Source organism: Eucalyptus grandis, chromosome 8 (genome assembly GCF_016545825.1).
Source record: "Eucalyptus grandis isolate ANBG69807.140 chromosome 8, ASM1654582v1, whole genome shotgun sequence".
NCBI lineage: Eukaryota > Viridiplantae > Streptophyta > Magnoliopsida > Myrtales > Myrtaceae > Eucalyptus > Eucalyptus grandis.
In genome coordinates, this window is record NC_052619.1 from 50,649,895 (window position 1) to 50,664,785 (window position 14,891).

At 37.6% G+C, this 14,891-nt stretch overlaps 1 pseudogene; it reads right to left on the bottom strand.

Moving 5' to 3' along the window:
- Window positions 1–11,782: 11,782 nt before the first annotated feature.
- LOC120287826 lies at window positions 11,783–14,675 on the bottom strand (annotated as a pseudogene).
- Between the last annotated feature and the right edge of the window lie 216 nt (window positions 14,676–14,891).

Genomic DNA, 14,891 nt, shown 5'->3' on the forward strand with positions numbered 1-14,891 from the left:
GTTTCTTCAGCAAAAGTACTTGATTTGATGTGGACGGCTTCTCATAAATATTCGTTAGAATATCCATGGCTTCTTTGCAGTTTTTGCCTTCGCGATGTGGTACCCTATCTTTTCATCAACCCTAAACAAATCGCACATAATGTCTTTCGATCAAGAATTTTCCATTCGGCTTTTGTTGTCGAATCCACTTCCGCCATCTTGGGTTTCCAACCATCAAGTGATGCATAGAGATCTTTTTTATAAAGATAATCCTCTATTTGTAGTTTTTACCATCTGAAATCCTCTCCATTGAACTTATCGATTATGATTTTATCTTTTGCCATCCTGTTTGCTTTCAATTGAACGTCACTGAAAACCCTCAAAGTTTTCGATTAGCCAACCTAGGCTTTGATACCAATTATTACGAAATCGCACGTCGATTCCATAAAAAATAATGCTTGCAAACAATTCACTAGATAGAATATAGTAATAAAAGAATAGAATCAGATGAACACGCTAGAAAATTTGTTATCAAAGTTCACCCAAACTTGAGCTACGTCTCCGCGCAGAGGCACTCTGCGAATCCACTATACTTTGAAAAAGGTTAGAATACAACGACGATCTTCTTTCAAGATCAGGGCACAAAGAGATTGAGAATCCCCATCAAGAAAAAAAACTCACTTTTTTCTTTTCTCTTTTTCTTGCCTCTCTATTTCCTTTTTTAGCGTCTTAATGATCAGCGTCTTGCCATCGCTAATATAAAGATATCATTTTTAACCTAAAATGAAATCTGATAGAAAAGACAAAAAAGCCCCTAAAAATAAATATTTGGCTTCATCTATAACAGCCCCGCCCGCCCACCTCCGTTTCGAGCCTCCTTGCCGTGCGCTGTTGTGCCCTCGCCGGAGCTCCGAACCTACTGCCAACCTTGTTTAAAAAAAAAAAAAGAAAAATCAAATTAGGTAGATTTACTTTATTTTAGTAGGCATATTTATTTTATCTTATTTTATTTTTTATATCTTGTTTTCTTTATTTGAAATATTTCTCTATGCATAATTGAAAATTCCGATGTGCCACCTAATTTGCAACTGCACATGGATTTTTTACTCCATCTATAAGGTTTTAGATGAAATAATTAATCAAGCGGGAATAAAATTGATATTTTGATCTTTAAAGCTTAAGATCAATTTATTGATTTATTAGTGAGAAAATCAAGTTTGATTTACATATTATTCCTTGATTTGAATGATATATGGTATCTTTGATAATTTTGAATGGCTTTGTGTTTGTCTCATCTTGATTGCTTTATTTATCCTAGAATATGTTTGAGTTAGATTAGGTTCATATTAGAATATCGCATGCTTTAGGGTAATTCGCATATTTAGACTAAGCATTTGATTTATTCTGAATTTTTGAAATAGAAAATACCAAAAACATAAATTTAGGATGTTAGATTTTGGTTTCATTAATTTAATTTGCATGTTTAATTGTTTGACAATTTTAATTTCGAATTTTATTAAAAAATAAAGAAAACCTAAAATTAGGGCATTCTTTTTGCACATCATTGCATGTTAAAATAAAATTGCACGTAATTTAATTATAGATAATATTTTCTAATTTATTATAAGTTTATATATTTTTTTAGGTAGATTGAAATTATGATAACATTCTAGTTTAAATTAGGGTTTGGCCTAACCTAATTCTGATATAAATTGGATGAAATCGACAGACTTTTTTTTTTCTTTTTTGCAATTTTCTAATTTTGAATTTCATGAAAAATACAAAAAAATCATCTTAGAATAAATTAATTCCATTCTCTATGATAGATTGCATACTTATTAAGAAAACACAAAAAAATATTATGTGCACATCATCTAGAATTAGGTTCATAAAATGCATGTCATTTAGTGATTGTTGCTAGGTCCATTTAGTTAAAAATTGCATGTCATTAGAATTAGGTCATTTGGTATAGTTTTAGATTTCATTAAACAAAGAAATTTAAAAAAAAAAAAAAGATTGAGTGATTGCGTGTTAATTAGAAATCAAATCTAGGGTTATTGATGTGAATTTTGATCTAACATTGCAGATACTTTTGTTGCCATGAAGTAAATATTGCAATTTATTCACTGCTTTATCTTGGTGTTAAATTGGTGGTTTGCACACATGCATGATCACTTCACATGTTAGAGAAGTAAATTAAAATTAATTCAAGTTGCTTGCAAAACATTTTTTTTTTAAATAAAAAGAGAAAGGTATCGAAAGAACATTAGAAAAGTCTAGTATAATCAAATCCCCATACCCAAAGTCTCTAGTTCGTAGGAGTAAAATAATTATCCTATTATTTTACTTAGGTGTCTAATTGACCTACCATAAACTGATTAGTGAAGACTCATAGCTAATAATATTTTGCATGTTAAATATTTGAATCTAAGTCGTGAATTGGTATGGGCTTGGGAGAGTCCGAGCTAAGTTTAGACTTGATAGTCCATTAGCCTAATCGTAGGTGGAACACCCAAAATTTAGGTCGCAACAGTGTCGATCTCTATTGTCTGATACTTTCACCTAAGGAGATTGTTAAGAAAAAGCCTAAATTTGAGCTCGTCAACATACCTAGTTCAATTCACCTTCACTTAAAAGTTTAAATTAATTTGTTATGTAAAATGTATTAATTATTTTACACTATACCAATTCTCTGATGTAGGACTTTTTTTACACAATTCATAAGTGTACGTTGACAGTATGTGGCAAATCAAACCTCAAGCTAGGAGACGTGAGCTTTTCTCTGACATCTATCATGTGCCTATTTGTGAGCCGCAACTTGTGAATATTGGTTGCTTCAAGCTTTGGAGAATCCATTATACACTTCACATGAGATTGCTATTATTCCTTAACAATTGGATAGGCCATGGGGGTCAGGAGCTTCCATGGATCTTAAAAGTCATCTACATACCTCATGTTATGTGTTCACATTGCCAAGTGACTGAACGGAATCTCAAAAATTAACAACTTGTGATCCATACACATAAATGTTTTTGGAATGGGGAAGGGACTCAGGTGTTCACAAAGATAAAATGAACTTAATCATGCGGATCAAATAATAATAAATCAAGTCATTGGACTCTTTCCCTCTTGCATGCATGACAGACCTTCAAATCACTATAATTTTTGCTTGATGTTGAAGTCAGGAGATGCTATCTCGTGCTGGATATTAGTGCTGGAATATTTAAATATTAAATTATACTTTCATTTAATAACTTAAATTTTAGAATAGTTAGCAATGTCCTTGAAAATCTTCATTCAATTTTAGAGCACATTCTGGATGAAGCAAGGATTTGACTAGAAAATCTCGAGGGTTGCAGCACAAGCACTGCAACTACAGTGAGTTATATTCTTAGGCCTGATCATCATTATTTGGGTAGGACAAAAGTTAGAGATGGCAAAATGGGTCTTATACCCATATATGACCCATTTAAATCATAAATTGGTTATATATGGGTCACTTAGCACTTAAAGACGTAAAATAGGTGGGTCTTAAATGGGTATTAAGTGTGTCTTAAATGAGTTGCATTTAGAACCCATTTTCAACCAAAAAATCACAATTTCTCTCTTCTCTCTTTAACTTTACAAAAACATTTTTTTTTTTATAAAAATTGAAATTATAATTAATTTTTTTTTTCTTTCTTTTTTTCTTTTTCTTCCTCCTTCCGGTCACGGGCACGGCGATTGTTTGCGGTCGGCTTGGTGAGGCTCGAGCTCGTTGGATTTGGCGAGGCTCAAGCCTCGCCGATCTAGCGAGACTCGAACTCGCCGGCGTCGGGTGAGGCTCAAGCCTCGCAAGATTCAGCGAGGGGCGAGCTCGAGCTTGCCGAATCTAGTGTTAGCGAGGAGGAGGCCTCACCGACCTCCGGTGAGGCTCGAGCCTTGTCGATTTGGCGAGCCTCGAGCTCGCCGGCGTTAGGTGAGCTCGAGCTCGCGAGATCGGGCGAGGCGGAGGCCTCGCCGACGCCCGGCAAGGCTTGAGCCTTATTGATCTGGCGAGCCTCGAGCTCGCCGGTGTCGGGGCGAGCTTGAGCTCACTTGTGGCTGATTATTGGCTGTCATCATGGCCGGCCAAAGAAGAAGAGGAACAAAAAAAAAAAAAAAGAAAAAGAAAATTAAAAATTATATTCTTAAAAAATAAAAATAAAAAATAATTAAAATTTTAATTTTTATAATAAAATTATTAAAATTCAAATTTTAAAATAATTATTTGAAAAATTATAAAAATTATCTATTAAATTTGTGTTGTATAAAACTATTTTAGCAATACCATTTTTAAATATATATATATTGTGTGTGTGCGCGCGCGCGCGCGTGTGCGTGTGGGTGCGTGCGTGTGCGTGCGTGCGTGTGTGCGTGTGTGTGTGAAATAAGCCTTTTTAGGTTTAGTTAAATAGGTCCGGTATGTGTCGAATATAGGTCAGATCTGGTATGGGTACAAAATTTTGCACCGTGAGAAGCTGGGTTATAAACGGATTAAATGGGTCGATTTAGGTTGGACCATTTATGACCCGACCCACCCGTTTAACGGGTCTAACAAAAGTGAATTAGTTTGATTTGAATGGGGTCGAAATCGGTGAAAGCTCAATCTTAAGATAAAAAGTCAAATACTTGTTGAATGTCGTATTTCAAACTTGAGCCTGCAATTATTAGATATTCAACATATAAATCAATAAATTAAAATGTATCTCGGCATGTCATAAATGATTAAAAGGATTAAAGGTTCAACTCACGGCAACACATTTATTTTTCATGTTTGAATGGATTGATCCAATTATGATTCCAACCCATTTAAGCTCAAATTGAGTATGCTTAGCTGTGTGCCGTGCCGTGTCAAAAATTATTGGTTCTATTATCATCCATTATAGAAATTTATCCCATGAAATGTCAATACTTTTGGCACAAAACAATAGATTTTTGGCCTTTTATTTTTTTAATTCTTCATCTGCAGGTAGGTAACCACTTCTTATCGACTAGGTAGACGTATGCAATGACAAATTCGCGAAGGAAACATCTACCGCTTCTTCGCACAATGCTTCGAGTGTCCCCATAAGTCAAATGAGATGTCCATACCCGTGACAAATCCAATGCCAAGACTTTCTTTGTTTTACATGTAATTAAATCAAAAGTATACGCCTTTCTATTTAATGAGATGACCACACCTGCGACAAACTCAGTATTGAACTTTCTTTGTTTCACACGTAGAATTTAATCAAAAGTGCATGCATTTCCGAAGGCGTAGGACAAATGACATAAGAACTTTCATCATTAATTATCACTGGAGAAGGCATCGTAAAGAACATATGAGAAAAGCACGAAGAAGTATCGGCCCGACAAAAGATACCACTAAAGAAGGCCCCCAAACAATATGATGCATTTCCTCTTTCATCTGATTCTGCCCTTCCTCCTTCGAAGCATGAAAGATGGGGAGTTTTGATTCCTGAAAATGGAACACCGTGGCTGATACTCAATCTCTAAACTATTGTTGTATTTCTATGTTTGGTCTCGACTCTCCAATGTGGTATCGAATGTAAAAGTTTCACCACAAGTTTCCAATATGAATAGAAAGAGTTTGGGACATCTGGAATGCCAAATCTTAGCATGAGGGGACACTTAGGGCGCGCATGATAAAATTTCTACTTTTGTATTTATCTGTTTCTCTGTTCTCCGGAACGGGTTTAGAATATAAATCCGTTTGATAATGCAATTTGATTTTTATTTCTGGAACTGATTTCTATTCCCAAAAATAGATTTGAAGAAGAAATCAGAAACTAAAATTTTTAATTTCTCAATTTCTGGCAAGAAATCAATTTTTGTTTCAAAAATTTTGTCATGCGCACCCTTAAGTGTCAAAATCGGAGTAAAATGAATTAGTTAAGTATCAATGGCGAGAAAATTCGGCCAAAATATTGATGTAGCGATATTCTAAGGAGCCAAGTGTAAAATGATATCATTTTGCATGCCGACGTAGCTAGACAAGTGCTAAAACAATATCATTTTGCTGCTGACGTGGATAGATAATTAATATAAAAATTAATTAAATTAAATTTTAAATAATTTTTTTAATAGGAAGATGAATAGTATTTGACGGCCGAGGGCTTAGCCCTCGCCTTGCCTCGCCCCCTCACCATCGCCGAGAAGGTAGGGGGATGGTCGATCGGGGTCAGCGAGCCCCGGCCGAGGCCGATGATCTTAGCTAACCGACGGCTTGGGCTGTGAGCCCTCGCTTAGATCCGGGGGTGACCTCGACAGACCCTCCCCACCTTTCTGGTGATGGCGAGTGGCGGCAACGATGAGGGCTGAGCTCTCAGCTACCGATTACTATTCATCTTCCCCCCCCTCTCTCTCTCTCTCTCTCTCTATTTTTTTTTGTTTTAAATTTAATTAAATTAATTTTATATTAAAATTCGAATTGTGCCAAAACAACGCCGTTTTTGCATTTTACTAAGTTAGCCTTCCAGCAAGCCATGTAAGAGAGCAAAATTAATAAAAAATTGTCAAGTAGGATTTTGACGGGGTTCGTTGGATGTGGCACTCAAGTACCCCATTTTTTTTTTTTTTTTTTTAAAAATGGGACATTTGAGTATCTCATTATGGCACTTAAGTATCCCTATGTGTCAAGTTTTGGCTCTTGAGGTGTTCCTTAGTCAAAATATAAATCATTATGTGTTTAAGAATGAATTTACGATTAGTTGCAACACAGTGTTATACATTAACTTTGAGGGAGTTAAAGAAACGTAGTCCCATACCGGATAAATAATGTTAACCAATTAATATGTCTAATAGGTTTATAACTTACTAGTTTAAGATTTTGAGTGAACCTAAATTTTTATGGCACAATATGCCACGACAACCAATAGTGAAAGGATGATAGACTTAATCTTAGACTGATATCTGAGAAACTCAAAGTGGCCAGTGTGAGCATTACATCTTAGACAAGTTTAGACTGTGGCCCGCTGCATGAGTCACTTAGCTTATGATGACTGTCATGGACATCTGTTCCCATAGCCTAGTAGGTTCAAACTGCAAATGGATGGGCTTAGACTGCTATTTGGGCCGCATAAGCCGAATATTATTGTGTAAGGTAAGATCTTTTTTATTACAGGCCAGAGAATTTAGGTTCGCGTGCCCATCGATCAAGTATAATTCCTAATGAAACGTTTTCTCCATAGCCAGAACAACTTGTAGGTTTGATACTCTCGTTGGCATGCCCATCGTTCGGCCATACTTGATGGGTTTTATGGGTGGGCCGCCCATGTTGGGCTAACCCAGCCCATAACCTACAAATGTAAATACCTTTGGCACCTTGTTTTTCAATATGAAACGTTCTTTTACTTTAAAAAAATAAAAAAAGAAAAAAGAAGTAGAAACACACTACATCTCTCCCTTACGAAAGAAAGAAGAACTTTCTCTCTCAAGGTTGCAATGAAGGCATTTAATCTATGGAAATAAGGTAATGTTCCAAAATGTAATATACCCAGTTCAATAAGTAATTCAAAAATTTCATGGGCATATTTCTCATATATTGGAATATAAAATTTGTTTCATACGCTTCTAGATGAAACGCTTTTTCTGTGTTCTGTAATTAGAGTCAGGTCATTGAAAAATGGCAACATATAAGGTTTATTTGCCAGATTTAGAATTTTACAGATTCCTTCTCTTTATTTTTTGAATACTACTGAAATAAAATGTGATCCTTTATAGGTATTGAATAAAAAAAAAGACAAAGAACAGATGAGAAACTCCAAACATTTCAAGGATTTGAACAAAGAGAATGCTTATTCAATGGCTGAATTGAACATGCAGAAACCGTATTGTAGTCTCACAGCTATCGGCCATCCTCCATAACCCTAGGAGCAAATTTGATCCGGCACAATTTGCTTTGACTATGGTCCATCGAACAGGGTGTGATGTCATTTGCCTTTTATAGATGCCCAAACTTTTTCATGATCTTCTATTCGGTTTTGAATATGAATTTTGAATAATTATTTGCAAATATTCACAGGTTGTTGCAAAATAATAGCAGCGGTCTTGGGAAAGGAAGATAAATCATGGGATTCCAAATCATAGTGATTACGAGGACAGGACAGGATATAACGTTAATCCGTTCTGTTTTGTTCAAATTGCTCTAGTTGCTAATTGTGACGGGCCATGGAGAGCAAGAGCAGAGGATTTGTCCCAAGCATAACATCAAGGAAGTTGTCATCCTTAGCTATCATTGATCTCTAGCAAGCATTTGTTGAGATCTTAAGTCAGATCGTGGTGCATTTTCATTTTCCAAGTATATTATACATTGATAGAGTGATACGAAGAAACAGCCAAGTCAGTGTTTCATTAGATTTTATATAGTTGGGAGAATTACGAAAAATGTCCTAAACCTATTGTGATTGTATCATATCAGTCATAAACTTTTTTTTTGACCAATTTAGTCCTAAACCTTTTATAATTGTACCAATTTAGTCCATCCGGCCAAAATTGACCAACTACCGCTAATGGTGGATGTTGGGCGAACACCGATGTGGCAATTTTTTAATATATATTTTTAAATTTTTTTGAATTCTTTTTTTTCATTATTTTTCCCCGCCTTCTCCTTCCTCTAGCCGGTTGATGTCGGCGAGGTGAGGGCTGGCGAGGCTCGCCTCCGCCAGCCATTGGCAAAGGCAAGCCTCGCCTAGTGATGGCGAGGCCGTTGTCACCACATCGGCAAGGTCGAGCCTTGCCATCCCCGGGGCGAGAGCCTCGCCGGTGGCCGGCGAGGCTGCCGTCACCGGATCTCGGCAAGGTTGAGCCTCGCCGACCACTGGTGAGGTTGACCTCACCTTGGTTGGGCGAGGCCTTGTTGGATCCGGTGAGGCTAGGCCCCGCCCAGCCATGGCGAGGATCGACCTTGTCGGTCCGGCGAGCTCGGCCATACAAAGGCTGGGTGAGGCTGAGCCTCGCCAGTGGGGGCAAGCCTTGCCCTCCTAAGTGGTTGGCGGGGGCAACGAGGTCAGCCTCATGCCGGCCCTCGCCGACGCAAAGGGGGAAGGAGAAGGTGGGGAAAAAATTTAAAAAAAAAAGAATTAAAAAGTTCAAAAAATATTTAAAAATTCGAAAAAAAGAAATATTAAAAATTGTCATTTCAGCATTCGTCCGACAGCCGGCGTCCACGTTAACGCTACCTAGCCAATTTTGGTTAGATGGACTGAATTTGCATAATTGTAAAAGATTTAAAACTAAATTGGTCAAAAAAAGTTTATGATTAACTTGGCACAAATATAATATGTTTGGTGTTGGAAGCCTGGAAATGAAAGGTATCTGAGGTTTAATCTTGATGTTAATTTCACGATCCTATCCAACCTTTGGACAAAAGCTTTAAGATGGTTCCTCTACCTTGACATATATCTTTCTACGAGAGAGTTTGCGATGTTTAGCCTTAAAAATCCAAAGGCAGAGTTTGGTGTGGTCAGTTAACATCATCAGACTAAGTTTAGGAAACAGCACAACATCCTTCATCCTTATGAATCCAAGGCCCCAAGTGGATAAGTGGAACAAATTGATTATCATATGATTTAGTGGTGCGAAAGGATTCGTGTCGCAGTTTTCGAATCCGATCCTGTGACAGACAAATTGAGGCCGCAAATAGGGTGACAATGCAAAAGTATGAGAGTGAAGCAACTACTGTACCGATCTTATGAGACTGCAATGCTAGCTTGCTATAGAAACAGGAAATTTCCTATTGGCTAGTTGCAGTTCCGCCTCTCCATCATGTGATAAGACTGGGGTTTTGTTTCTACCCATTTGTAGGGGAAGTCCTCTAGTATATGGACAAAAACTCCCCTTTTGTCACATGCAAGAAACGATGGAGTGAGTTTTGCTGTATTAGAAGACCTGGACATGTTTATGGCGTAATTGTAGGTATCTTTTGGTCATTGATAGAAGTTTCGGGTGTCTGTGACATGAAAAATAGTTTATGATATTGATGTTCTACGAAAAAAAGTCGAAGACTTTTTGTGGGATTATCCTCAGTTATTCATTTACATTTGCACTTCAAACAAACAGAAAAACCTCTCAAATGCGAACTTGCCATCAACATGTCTAAACCAATGTCACAAATAAGCTACGAGCAAAAGGAGCACCACACGAATGAACCGGGAAAAATTGCATGAGAATTTCCAAATCTTGTGTGACCTGAAGAGTTTAGGAACCTGAAAAACTTGTTCAAGAGCTTCTCATCTTCATTTTGCACTATATTGCAAGTCCCCCTTGACAGTTACTACGGTCCTGCGTGATGTGATTTCTGTGAATGTGTTAGATCTATATTTGTGCATACTAATTTTTTTATAAAGATAAACATACAAAAAAAACTAAAAATAAGGGTTAATACTATGAAAAATCTTAAATTGGTACACTTATAACAAATTTACCAAAAACTAATTTTTTGACCACTAAAAATCTTAAACTAATATATCTTTGATAAATTTACCAAAAACCAATTTTTTGACTATCAAAAACTCAAAATCGGTACACTTGTAACAATTTACTATCTTTTAATGTCCGTTAAACCACACACTGCAGAAACAAAGATCAGTGTATTCTAGTCTTAGGCCATGAATAATGATCCTCCTCATTCTTGACTCCATGATAGGATTCTGAGGGCCTAGTTTCATAATTTGGCTGCGAAGATCTCTTACCTTTGTTAAAAATTGGCTCACATACAGATCTTGTTGAGCAATAGATAAAAGGTCGTCCTCCAGCTTTTCGAACTTTGCATCATTCGCCTTTGCGAAGAGAGACTCTTTGCATCCTTTGTGTGTTGCACGAACTCATCATCAACTATTGCTGTAACCACAAACGTGATTTCCAGTTCGAGTTTGGCATGGTTGTTTAGAGGTGTGGTGTCGCCTACTCTGACGACGTTCAAAATCCCAGCCAAAAAAGTATGGCTAGAGCGCGAACGCTCCAATTATTGTTTAGAATGCTTGACCTTCTCCATATTGCTACCCGTCACGGTGACTTGATGACAACTCGTGAATTTTCATTTAAATCCTTCCACCTTTTCTATTTTTCCCTAGGGTTGTCTCCTCTCCCTCTCATCTTCCACAACCCTCTTCTTCAATCTCAATGGAAAAGAGGATTTGAGTTAGATCTCTCCCTCCCTCCCTTTCTCTTTTTATTGGTTGATTTGGTTCTCTGCTTTCTTTTTGTGATATTCTCCGTTTTCTAGAGCTTTTTCTTTTTTGACCTAGTCTGGATTTAGAAACTCCTGTCTTGTTTCAGCAAGGTTTCTAACCCGATCTAGTTTAAATGTGGCCTTTTTTTTTAATGTATTATTTCGAGATTTGGCTTCCCTTAAATTTCATTGGTGTACAAGTCCAATTTCGAAAGATATAAAATAAATTTCGTGAAGGTTTCACTCTCACAGGTGTCAGATTTGTACTCGCTTAATCTTGTTACCCTGAATTTAGATGATATTGGGGACGTGGAACCTAGGCGAGCACCACTAGAAGGCAAAGTCATTGCAGCAGTTGGAGATCTTGATAGGTCAATCACGAGGTGCTCCTCGAGCGAGCACAAAGATGAGGCAGTGAAGCCGGGTGAAAATCCTGATACTGCGTAACTTTATATTGATGAAATCAAAATGTGGTCTGTAATTCTAATCCCCACGCTGGACATGAGAAAGAAAAAAGAGAAGCTCATTGAGACATTCATCAGCACATCTTAATGCCCCAGAAAAGAGTAGATGCTGCTCTAGTCTGGAAAAAGAACGTCAGCCTGGAAATGCTCAGGGCTCAAAGGTCAAGTTCTCTGCCTCCTTTCTCTCCGACTCGAACAGCACAGAGGAGAGATATCTCTCTCCGAAGCTCGGAAACACAACTTGCACCGATTAATTTATTCTATCAACCAGTAATTCAAACCCATTACCAGTTCAAGCAACTTGTTTTAATTCCAACAAGTAAGTTAAGGCCAAAAGCGGAGCCTGGAGCTATTGTCTAAGCAGTGGGATCAAGGGCCTAAGAGAACCCTCATCATGGACTACGACTATCCAGTCCCTTAGCTATTTCGCTTTAACAGGAACACCAGTGAAAACAATCTCGACTTGTCCATGACAACTCAGGCACCGCAAAAAGAACCCCACATCATTATTCGTTTCAGAGGAAAGATCAATGAAGAACGGAGGACTTACCACTATTAGTTTTCCAGCATTCTCTCCCCTATTTGTGATTTTAATTGCTGCTGCAGCTGCTGCGCCAGAGGAAATTCCCACCTGCAGTTTAGTTTCGTAACATCAGAATAAAAGATGACCCAGCTACTCCTGCTACTCTGAAATATAGTTGCAGGGATAGCTACTACTTCTATAACTATCAAATGTAATTGAAAAGGATTTGCTGTGGACCATAAACGTAAGTAAGAGGCACAATCAGGAATGATAGGTGATGGGAACTTACGAGCAAACCTTCTTTCACTGCAAGAAGCTTTGCAGTTTCAATTGCTTCATCGCTTGATCTGCAGGAAAGAATATATATTTGTTCTCAGGAATTGCCGATAAAACTGATGAAAGGGATTGAAGCTGATGCAAAAGGTCGAAGTAAAGCTTGGCAGTGACAGCAAATAACCTCAACTGGTTAGAAAGCATGGCCTTTGAAACTTTGCCGCATGCCCAGTTATCACCAGAGTTAAGGTTACTTTGTTCAACCAACATAACTGTCTGACTATGGATGACCTTTAAATAGTGAAGGTGGGAAATTGGACAGCTTACACTACGAGATTGCAGCCTTGTTATCCGTGTTTTGAATATGAATATGATTATTGTCTATCACATTTCCCAAGTACCCAGTGCAAAATAACGATTACAACAATACATCAACATCTACATAAAATGGCAAGCTAGCAAAAACACATTTTGTGGAAATCAGCACAGTGGTGGCACTTTGTTTGCAATTGCTTGATTTAGGAAGTACTTCTAAACCTTAGGAACTTCCTAAGTCAAATCGTTTCTGTATGTGACCAGTGACCAATAGCAGATGAGAAATCAAACATACTGGTTCCACCAGAGGTCGGAATGACTAAAGCTCCCGGTGACACGTGAAAGAGCCCGTCACATCACTTCAAAAGCCTGTTGTCACCATAAAAGGTTTACTTTTCATCGAAATTATCAAATGAAGAGAAGAATCCTTACTTGAATAACTCCATCAATAAGGCCAACTTCCAAGACACCTGGAATGAAACCAGCATCTATCCCTGGGATCTGGTGAGGACCTACCGGAAGCAGTCAGCAGCAATCTATTAGACAACCTAAATAATCTAAACCAGAAAAGATTAAATCTGCAACTGCAATATCCAAGAGAGATTAGTGCTTGTTTTTCAAACAACTATCGAAGAGAGAGAGGTGCAAATATTTACTCATTCCAAAACTGTTTAATAGGGCCATAGATGCGGCAAACAAGGATGTTGATGAGACCTTTACAAATTTCAAAGTTCATAGAAACCGCCTTGAAGTCCACATGCCCCAGAAGTTATAAGGCCTTGAATTAAGAAGCTCCATCGACGTATCATAATGGTGCCGCAAATTGAAATATGGAAATGAGAACACCACTTCAAATCCAGAACTTCCGTTAGAAATATTGGCAATGTGCCATACAGTAAATCTTGGGAGTCATAACCTTTATATTTAGCCCCATCATTATTTGAAAGAATTGCAGTTCTTTTCTTCTTTGATCAGACTATTTATATTGACAATTTATCAGCTCATGTTTCAGCTTTCTGCATAGATTGCTTTCTCTCTTTCCATACATTGACGCGAAACTATGAGCCTTGAACTATAAGGACTAAAAATGAGACCCCAGCATATCAATCTTTCACAAGTCATCGACTGATCTTAATGAAACAAAATTGGATGATAAACTAGATTGTGCATGGAGATCTAATAATTGCCAAAGGTATTAACATGTTGAAGGGAACTAACCAGGCTTGCCTTCAGATAATACAGGGCTTTCAACGGGTTCAACGCCATAGAGCTGACAAATAAAAGAGAATCAGTAAAGAACTTAGACTAGAAGGGGAGAAAAAGAATAACATGCAGCTGATGCAGCGCTCTCAACACAAAAATAATGTTCAGACACAAGGTTTTTCATTCAAGGTATCCATAGTTGATAATTACCCAAAATTGACTATATTTTGTCTTAGTTCAAGACATGACAAACAATATCATAAAAACAATTTACCTTTATGTCAGGGTTTTGCTCTTTCAGAAACTTTTGAGCACCAGTTATAGTATCACCAGTTCCGATCCCAGAAACAAAGGCATCTATTTTGCCTCCCGAGCCTTTCCATTTCTCAGGTCCGGTTGTTTCATAATGAATCTAAACAGAACAATGATAGCCAAGCTCAAGTTCATGTCGTCACCTGCATATACAACCGAGAAGACATGACAGTTGACCACACATGACCTTTGGGTAAGCGGGATTCTCGAATTGCTAAAGAATTTAAGAGTTAGGTGCCGTTGCCATTATCTCCTCCGCCTTCTGAACAGCCCCCTTAACGCCCTTGACAGGATCGGTGAGGACCAACTCAGCTCCAAAAGCAGGGAGGATGATCCTTCTTTCCAAACTCATAGATGCTGGCATTGTAATGATTAGCCTGTAGCCCTTTGTTGCTGCCATGAATGCCAAGGCAATGCTAGTATTGCCACTTGTAGGCTCAATCAGTACACTCTTCAGCAATTGGGAATTAAAAACTCAAAATGAAAAATCCATCGGCAGAAGAGCTTCATTTCCATCTAAATTCATTTGCAACTGTGCATAATACCAATACATTGAATATCACTACACAAGGCTAAGAGTCATAAAAACGAGCAAATAAACCAAGTGGTTTGCTTTTTATCATTAAGACTG